The following is a 9500-nucleotide window of genomic DNA, read 5'->3' on the forward strand; positions in this document are numbered from 1 at the left end:
ATCATGGAGATATCATGATCAAAGAGAGAGGCCTTATGGCCAAGTAGAGAGATCTTGTTACTATACAGAAAGATCTTATGGCCAGTCAGAGAGATCTCATTACCACTCCGAGAGATTCCATGTTCATGCAAAGAGATCTCATGACCATTCAAAGAGATCTAATGTCCTATCAAAGATATCTTATGGCCGAATAGGGAGATTTCATGGTCAATCAGAGAGACTTCATGACCAATCTGGGAGATATCAAAGATACTCACCAGCAGAAACTGAGTCTGAATTTGACAGGTAAAAAAATAATGAATACTTAACTATTAATGTACTGAGTGATGTGGAAAAGTAAAGGGATGCTTTATATATGTATATTTTAGTGGCTTAATATGTATTTTTGAAACACACGTTGAATTGGGACAAAGATATTAATACAATAGAGGTGATATATACATGGCATCAATATTCTTTCAACTTACTGATGCCCTCTAACTATCATCCAGTTTCCCAATTACCCTAATTAAGTTGCTCTGTCTAGGTCAGCTTTCCTGGAAGAGCCCCAGTGTACTCAGTCTTTCCCCACAATAAAAATATTTTGACTTAGTGTCCCATTCCCTTTAAACTTTCCAACCTGCTAGGCTAGATGATCTAACAATAAACTATGCTACATTGATAATATATAATCTCTGATAATGAATTTCTGTTTCCATCCTCTACCTCCTTTCTAAAGAGTCTTCATAGACTCCTCAGCAGACAAATAATAGGTGTATCTTTGGGCAGCTGAACTTTTCTGTTTTCCACAAATCAGACCATAGGAGAGGATGCTAGTTTATGCCTAGATGCAACCCTAACCTAAATGTATTTTATATATTGCATATATTCACTATTGTTTAATGAAACTGTCTACCCTAACAAAAGAACCAGATAAATTTAATCATATCTCAGATTGTTTGTTTTAAAAACCTCAAAACATTTTATTGTGATAGTCTAGGTAACTGAGTAAAATAATTATTTTTAGTTTAAATTTCTCAGTGATTTCCTTCAGTTTGCATTGCTTATAAATGTCTAGTCAAATATTTTAGCTCATATTAACTGCATAGAATTGCATATTTCAGCTAAAAATTATTTTCAAAATGTATATGTGGGTTATTATATATATATATATATACAATGTCTGGTGTAGTCACTGCTTTGATGCTAAAGGCCCCACCCTTCTTATATTATCAGTATACAAATAATTTACTATAAAAATTTAAATATATTTAACACAGATAAACAATTCATGTTTCTGCATTTATCAGGGATTTTCATGTTTTGCTTCATTTTACACATCAATTTTTGTCAAGTGGCATAACAATTCCATTAAGGCACTGAAATTCCACTGCTGTTTTCTAGTTACATATGTCTGTCATTTTACAAGTGCACTTTAAAATATGATGAACAAGTTGTCAAGTTTTTCTCCTTTATCTTCTATTATAATTTTTTTGTATCCTTAGCTTAAGTAAGTAATTCTTTCTTGGTTAAAGTTATCAAATGTAGAACTCTTACTAAAGAACACATAGAGTACAAAAATTAAAGTACTTTTATAATTGATCCCTTGGAGATTAATTCTTCTACTCCATAACTTTCCATTCTAATATATATATATGTATATATATATATTTATAGTTGTAAAATATATATATATAGTTATTATATATATATATATATATATATATATATATATATATATATAGGTTGGAAAGTTTAAAGGGAAATAAAGATGTAAGTAAGATGTGAATTTGTATTTTTAATAACCCCAAGATACCTGATAACAATTTCAGCTTTTGCCCCTTTTTCCTGATTTGGTAATTATATATCCATAGTCAGATGAGTTCCTTGGCTGGAATAACATGTATGAAGCTTAACATAATAAAATCTGTTTTCCATAACTCCCTTTGAGTAGCCTACAAGAAATGAGTAGCAAAATCTGCTTATCTTTACATTAGCTGGGCTGTCTCTTATGAAAGGGTTTCTAAACACAGACAATAGCTTCAGAGGAAATGAAGTGCTTAGTTTTAGAGTGTTTGCCATTTAAACTCTAATAATAGAATGATATCTCATTATTATGCGATCATTCCAAGTAGTTATTAAAATAGGTTCAAAATCTGATTATAATTGACAAATAAATCTTTTGGGTCTAAAATTACTAATATGCTGTATATACAACAGATCTCTAAAAAATAGAGGTCTTTTCAGTACTGGTTATTTGATTTCCCAACTCTTAAATTTTCCCTAGACCTATTTCTTACCCAGTTGTTAGTATTTTTTATTTTTTGGAAGATGTTGATGAGAATCTGGTCTGTGTTTGTCTAAGGAATTTCTAATAGAGTACAAGTAGCATCAGTGAGTGGAAGGCAGTGTAGGAATACTAAGATGTGGCTTCATGTCCCAACTCTGTCACTTAACTATACAGCATTGAATATATTACTTAATATTTCTGAGTCTTAATTTCCTAATATGTGAAAGGAGAAATTTGGATTACATGACTAAAGATCTATACCAACTGAAAACATCTTGTGAGTTCATGAAAATGAATTTTATTTGTTCATTTTATAAAAATTGTGCTAAAAAACACGTAGCATAAAATTTACCATCTTAACCCCTTGTAACTGTATATCTTAGTAGTGTGAAGTATATTTACAATGTTCTCAAACAGATCTCCAGAACTCTTTCATTTCACAAAACTGAAATTCTACACCCATTACACAGTAAAACCACTTTGCCTCCTCCCCACGGCTCGTGATAACAATTATTCTTCTTTCTGTTTCTACGAATTTGACTACTTTAGATACCTCCTGTAAGTGGAATTAGGCATTATTTATTTTTTGGTGCCTGGCTTATTTCACTTAGCATAATATCCTTGAGGTTCATTTATGATGTAGCATGTGATAGGATTTCCTTCCTTTTTAAGGCTGTGTATGTGTGTTAGTTGCTCAGTCATGTCCAACTCTGCTACTCCATGAACTGTAGCCCACCAGGCTCCTCTGTCCATGGAATTCTCCAGGCAAGAATACTGGAGTGTGTTGCCATTTCCTTCTCCAGGGGATCTTCCTGACCCAGGGATTGAACCTGGGTCTCCTACATTGCAGACGGAAGTTTACCATCTGAGCTACTAGGGAAGCCCAATTTTAAGGCTAAATGATATTCCATTGTGTATATATACCACATTTAGTTTATCCATTTATCTGTTGATGGACATTTGGGTTGCTTCTACCTCTTCAAATAAGCTCTCTGCAGCCCCCCTTCTCAGATTTTCATAATGCATACATTAGTAATGTCTCATAAGTCCTTTATGCTCTCTTCATTTTTCTTTATTTTAGCTCCTAAGCCTTGATTTTAAATGACCTGTCTTCAAGTTTGCACATTCTTTTTTATGCCTAATTCAGTTCTGTAAGCTTAAGAGGAGGGACACAAATGGGTATACTAAATGCCATGGATATTCTTACCCCATTCACTGAAACCTCTTCTTGGTTTTATAATGGCCTGGATACTGTAGCTTCTCAACTGGTCTCTAGAGTTCTCACAGAGGTACTCTAGTCTACACATTGTTTTAACTTGAAGTCTTTCTCTGTCAAAGAAAGAGGGCCTGTAGCTTCCTAATCCACCACTGTCTTAGTCTGCTAGTGCTGTCATAACAAAATACCACAGACTGGGAAGCTTAAACAACAGGAATTTATTTCTCACAAGTCTCTAAGCTGGAAGTCTGAGATCAGGGTGGGGCTCTAGTAAGAGCTTTCTTCCTTACTTGTAGGTGGCCACCTTCTTTCTGTGTTCTCACATGGTCTCTTTCTCTTTTTATAAAGACACTAATCCCATTGTGGAGATACTACACTCATGACCTCATCTAAGCCTAATTCCTTCCCAAAAGCCCTACCTCCAGATACCATCACATTGGGGGTTGGGGCTTTAGCAATGAACTTGGGGGTGGGGAGGTGGGGAACAAAAACATTCAGTCCATAATAGCCATCTTGCTGACATCATTCCTGAAACAAATTTTTAAATAAAAAATTCAATCATGCCTGTTTAATTTATCATATGTTTAATTCATGTTTAACATGTAGTAAGTAATAAATCACAAGCTAAAAATCACTTATCAAAACACTATACTGGATTTTAAATGTCTCTAATGTTCAGTCTTAAATCAAATGTTTAAATATGTATAATAAAATAATACTGCTTGAAGATATACATTCCCAATAATAATTTATTTAAAAATAAATGATTGCTTTTTAAAGTATTATAATTTATGATTCATATTAGGATTTTTGCAATGAAAAGAAGGAATGAATACTTACGAAAGCAGATGCAGCAAAGAAGTGATTCAAGGAACATAAATCGAAATGTAAGTGTCAGCACTTTCAAATTTATGGCAGAGAAACTGTGGATTTACAGATTTTCATTTGAATAGGCTTTCTTTCTGCAGCCTTTGTTGGCATCTACTTATACTGATGATTACTTAGTACATTTTAAAACTTGTTTATGATATTGACCTTGTAGGTTGTCATGATGATTAACTGAAATATATGCAAAACATTTTAGACTAGAAACTAGATTGTAGTAAGCATTCAATACATTGGAGTTATTTTATCATCACTATGATAATTATATAAAATTATCCATTAAAATCACTAAATGTCCACTATGGCAATATTAATATGAGAACCTTAAAAGTTCTTGCATTCTAATTAATTTTGTGTGATTCAGATTATGTATATATATAAAATATTTATACACATAAGTATGTACACACATATACATGTATGTATACACACTCATTCATTATTGAAGGGATTTTCAATGTGAAGTGAGAAATCCCCACTAGAATATGGGGCAAATATGAATATTCTTTAAATAGAAACAAAACCTCACAGTGGTCCCCAATCTTTTTGGAATCAGGGACCAGTTTCACGGAAGACAATTTTTACACAGACTTGGGGAGTCAGGAATGGTTTTGGGATGATTCAAGTGCATTACATTCATTGTGCACTTTATTTCTATTATTACATCAGCTCCACCTCAGATCATCAGGCACTAGGTCCCAGAGGCTGGGGACCCCTGCAATCTAACAGGCTTCCAGATAGAGTTAAAACCTCACAAGTGTTTCTATTTTCCATTCATTTCTTGAATCTGACCTCAGTTCCTACCATTTTATTAAATTTTATTCTCAAAAATTTATTACTTCCTTGTTGTCAAATTCAATGGCCTTTTCTTAGTCCCCTTCTTCCTCTACTTCTTTGCAGTATTTAATTTATTCATTCGGCAGTCATTGGGCTCTATTTGCTAGAAATGTGCTATGTACTTGAGAAAGAATCTTTAAGAAAGTAAAAAGAAAGGAAGGAAGAGAGAGAGAGAGTGAGAGATGGAGGGAGGGAAAGAGACAGAGAAGCATAGCATAAACATTTAGAGGTATGCCCAAGGTACTATGGCAGCATAGAGAAAAGAATCTCAAACCAGCTAGGGAGGTCAGGGAGCATCCTAGAGTAGATAGTGTTTGAGTTGAGTCCCAGAGACTGAGTAGGAGTAAGCAAAGCAGAAAAGGTAGAAAAGGTACTCCTGTCAGCGGAAACATCAAGTGTAATGGTATAGGAGTGAAAGAAAACATGGCATATTCGGTAAACTGCAATTTACTTAGTTTGGCCAGAGGGCAGTGATTTTTAAACCAAGATTTTGTTGAAACTAGGGGTTCTTTCACTTTAAAAATTAGTTTGAAAGCCACTGAGTTCAAGTATAAAGTGTGTGGGCAGAACTGTTGAGGGGTGAGAGTGGAGAGGTAGAGTCAGGAAGCAGATCATGGAACATGAGCCATGCTAGAGTAGAGATTCTATATAGAGGGCAATGCAGAACTATTGAAAGAAAGGAAATGGCATTGACTAACTTATTTTAGGAATGATCACATTAAGCTAATATCCCTTTCTTCCAATAGTTTCTGTTAATTCCTGCCTTTTTTTCCCCTATATTTCCATGGCTTCTATTCTCACTTCTCCAACTTTGGCTTCACTACCACCTAAGTAAGTGCTTTGATAATCTGTTGCAATTGCTACTGGCTTACATATAAATTATACCTCCATTCTATTGGCATTCTTATCTTTCCTAAGTTTTTGGCAAGGACCCTGTTAACTAGTGTTGCCCATAGAGTATAAGGTGAGGGTATGTAAGGGTTTATTTATCTCATGGAGTCACTACCATTAGACACACATGCATCTTGAATTCAAGGTTGCTTTCAGTAGCATGTTACTTGTAAACATTAATACATGCTTCCAACCTAAACATGAACTTTCTAACAAAAAAATATTTGCTCTGAAAACATTAACTTTTAAGAATATCTCCATGTGTTATTCTGCTTTTATAATCTACTGACTCTACAGATTTCTTGGCTACTATATTACTTGTAAGTCTTTTAATACCAAATCCACCTGCAAACTGTAACTGTGATTGGACTTCATATAAAAAAATGCTGGACCACCAACCACCAGCTACATATAACTGGATGCACTGAAGCCAGTTTAGTTATGTAGTGATGGGGCCAATTAACATTTGAATCGAATGTTTTGATCATGCTTTCTTTGGTTTGCTTAATTGACCAGGTATAGATGTAATCTATGTTGTCACAGTAATTACAGGAATAAGGGGATTAAGTTGAGTATTGAACAAAAAAAATCCTAACTTTTACTTGAAATGTCTGATTGGAGTAGAAGTGAGACTTTCTAAAATTAAGTTATTAAGGTAATATAGCTCTCCATCTCACTTAGCTATCTTGAATACAGTCAAGTTCTCAGGTCTGTTATATAAAGATTATGAGGATACCTTTGTGGATTTTATTTACCATCACTGCCTTTCCCCTTGATTCAGACAAGTATCCAGGCCATATTTAGATCTTGAGAGTTTTCTTCTGGGTCACTACTAGCTATAAGGCCTTGAGGAAGTAATTTAAATTTTCTGAATCCCTGTTTCCTTATTTGTTATGTAAGGAGGTTGGACTGCTTGATCTTTAAGGGTACAGTCTTTAACACTCTTGCATTCATGAATGGGGGGCGGAATCTGAAATTGAATGTTAGACTGAGGACCAGGCAAAGAGAATATTGTTACTGAAATGTCAGTCAATTTAAAGTATAGAAAATAAGCACCTGTGCTGAATAAGGAAGGCTTTTGTATGACTGGATTTAACCTTTCCCATTTAGATATCACCGGAAAAGGATCACCTGTCCTATGAAAAGTTTGAAAGACGTGAAAGGTAATTGCAGACAGACATCTCTACTACTAACTTTAATTAGTTTTAGGAGGAAAAAATGAAACAAAAATGAGTATAACTTCTAGTAGGGGCCTCTAGAATCTGATTCTGAACAATCCATTACAATTTTTATAAATAATCCTACTGTAGAATCAGAAAATTCTGGCTCTATTTTAAGATTCCCATGAATCATTTTCCTATGGTGAGTATAAATGTCTTGATGTATCCTTTCTACTTAAAACATGCAAGAATTGTCACCTGGAAGAATTCAGTACCATTCCTCATGTTCAATCTTAAGATTAAAATCCTTCTGTTCTTTAATAATAATATATATTAAGTAAATTTCAGTATTCCAAATGATCTTAGTTTTAATCACGGAGGACTTTGCCTGATGATGATTATCAGAAGCATTTGTGTATCTTTTCAGAACTAGAGCATGAAAGGTAAGAATGCTTTTACATTCCCTTTAAAATGGGTCTTACCAAAGGCATCGGTGGTAGGGTTGAAAGAGCTGCAGACATGGAAGCAGATTAATAAGAGCTAACATTTCCTGAGTACCTGTCATGTGCTAGGCACTGTGTTAAGCATTTTACATTTGTAATTTAATTTAATCCCCGGCAATCCTGTAAAGTAGCTATGAACATTTCCACATTACAGATGAATAAAATAAGCTCAACAGAGCGTATTAATTTTCTCAAAGTCAAATAACTAACAATATAATTCAAAATTTGAATATATGTTCAAATTTGGCTTGTGTGGCTACAAAACCAGTGGGCTTTCTATTCTACCATACTGCCTCTCTATAGGTACAAGTAAAGATAAGGTTAAATTCTTTAAAAGCCTAGAATATTTGTTTCCTACTGCTGCTTAAATGAATTACCGCAAACAGCAGATTAAAACAGTAGCCACCTATTATCTCACAGTTCTGCAGTTCAGATATCCAGCTGTGTTTGGCTTGTTTTCCACCTAGGGTCTTAGGGAGGGGAAAACAAGGTTCTGGCCCTGGGTTGCTCTCTTATCTCCAGGCTCTGGGGAAGAATCTGCTTCCGAGTTTATTCTAGTTGTTGGGGAAATTTAGTTCCCTGAGGTTGTGGGAATGACATTTCTGTTTTCTTGCTACTATCAGCCAGTAGCCTCTTTGTTTCTAGTGTGTGCCTGCTAAGGCCTTTCAGTCGTGTCTGACTCTTTGTGACCCTATGGACTGTAGGCCATCAGGCTCCTGTGTCTGTGGGATTCTCCAGGCAAGAATGCTGGAGTGGATTGCCATGCCCTCCTCCAGGGGATCTTCCCAATCCAGGGATTGAACCCGAGTCTCTTATGTCTCTTGCATTGGCAAGCGGATTCTTTACCATTAGTGCCACCTGGAAAGCGAGATAGCCTGAATTCCCTTTCATGTGGGGCACCCTCCGTCTTTAAACCATCAACAGCATGTCATGTTCAGTTCATTCCTTGAATTATTCTGACTTTTTCTTTTACCTCTTCTTTTGTTTCTGTTAGGTGATTAAATTAAGCCAACCCAGATAATCTAGTATAATTTACCTAAAGTCAATTTATTAGTAACTTCCCTGGTGCCTCAGATGGTAAAGCATCTGCCTAAAATGCAGGAGACCCAGATTCGATCCCTGGGTTGGGAAGATCCTCTGGAAAAGGAAATGGCAACCCACTCCACTACTCTTGCCTGGAAAATCCCATGGACAGAGGAGCATGGTAGGCTCCAGCCCATAGGGTTGCAAAGAGTCGGATATGACTGAGCGACTTCACTTTCACAAATTATAAGATCTCTTTTGTCAGATAAGGTAATATATTCATGGATGTTATATCATATTCACAGTCCTGAGAAAACTCTTTAAGGGCCATTTTTAGAATTCTCCCTACCACATCCAGAATATTACAGTTACCTGCTTTTTAAATTAAGAATGCAGGGCTTCCCTGTGGCTCAGTGGTTAAGAATCCACCTGCTAATGCAGGAGATGTGGGTTAGATTCCTGATCTGGGAAGATCCCACATGCCATGGAGGAACTAGGCCTGTGCTCTAGACCCTGGGAGCTGCAACTACTGAACCCACGTCATTGAGAGTCTGTGCTCCATAACAAGAGAAGCCACTGAGATGAGAAGCTTGCTCACTGCATCTAGAAAGTAGGCCTAGCTTGCTGCAACTAGAGAATGCCTCTGTGTAGTAACCAAGACCCAGCACAGCCAAAAATAAATAAATAAATAAATAAATAAAAATTTAAAAATAAAA

Source organism: Cervus elaphus, chromosome X, assembly GCF_910594005.1.
Source record: "Cervus elaphus chromosome X, mCerEla1.1, whole genome shotgun sequence".
NCBI lineage: Eukaryota > Metazoa > Chordata > Mammalia > Artiodactyla > Cervidae > Cervus > Cervus elaphus.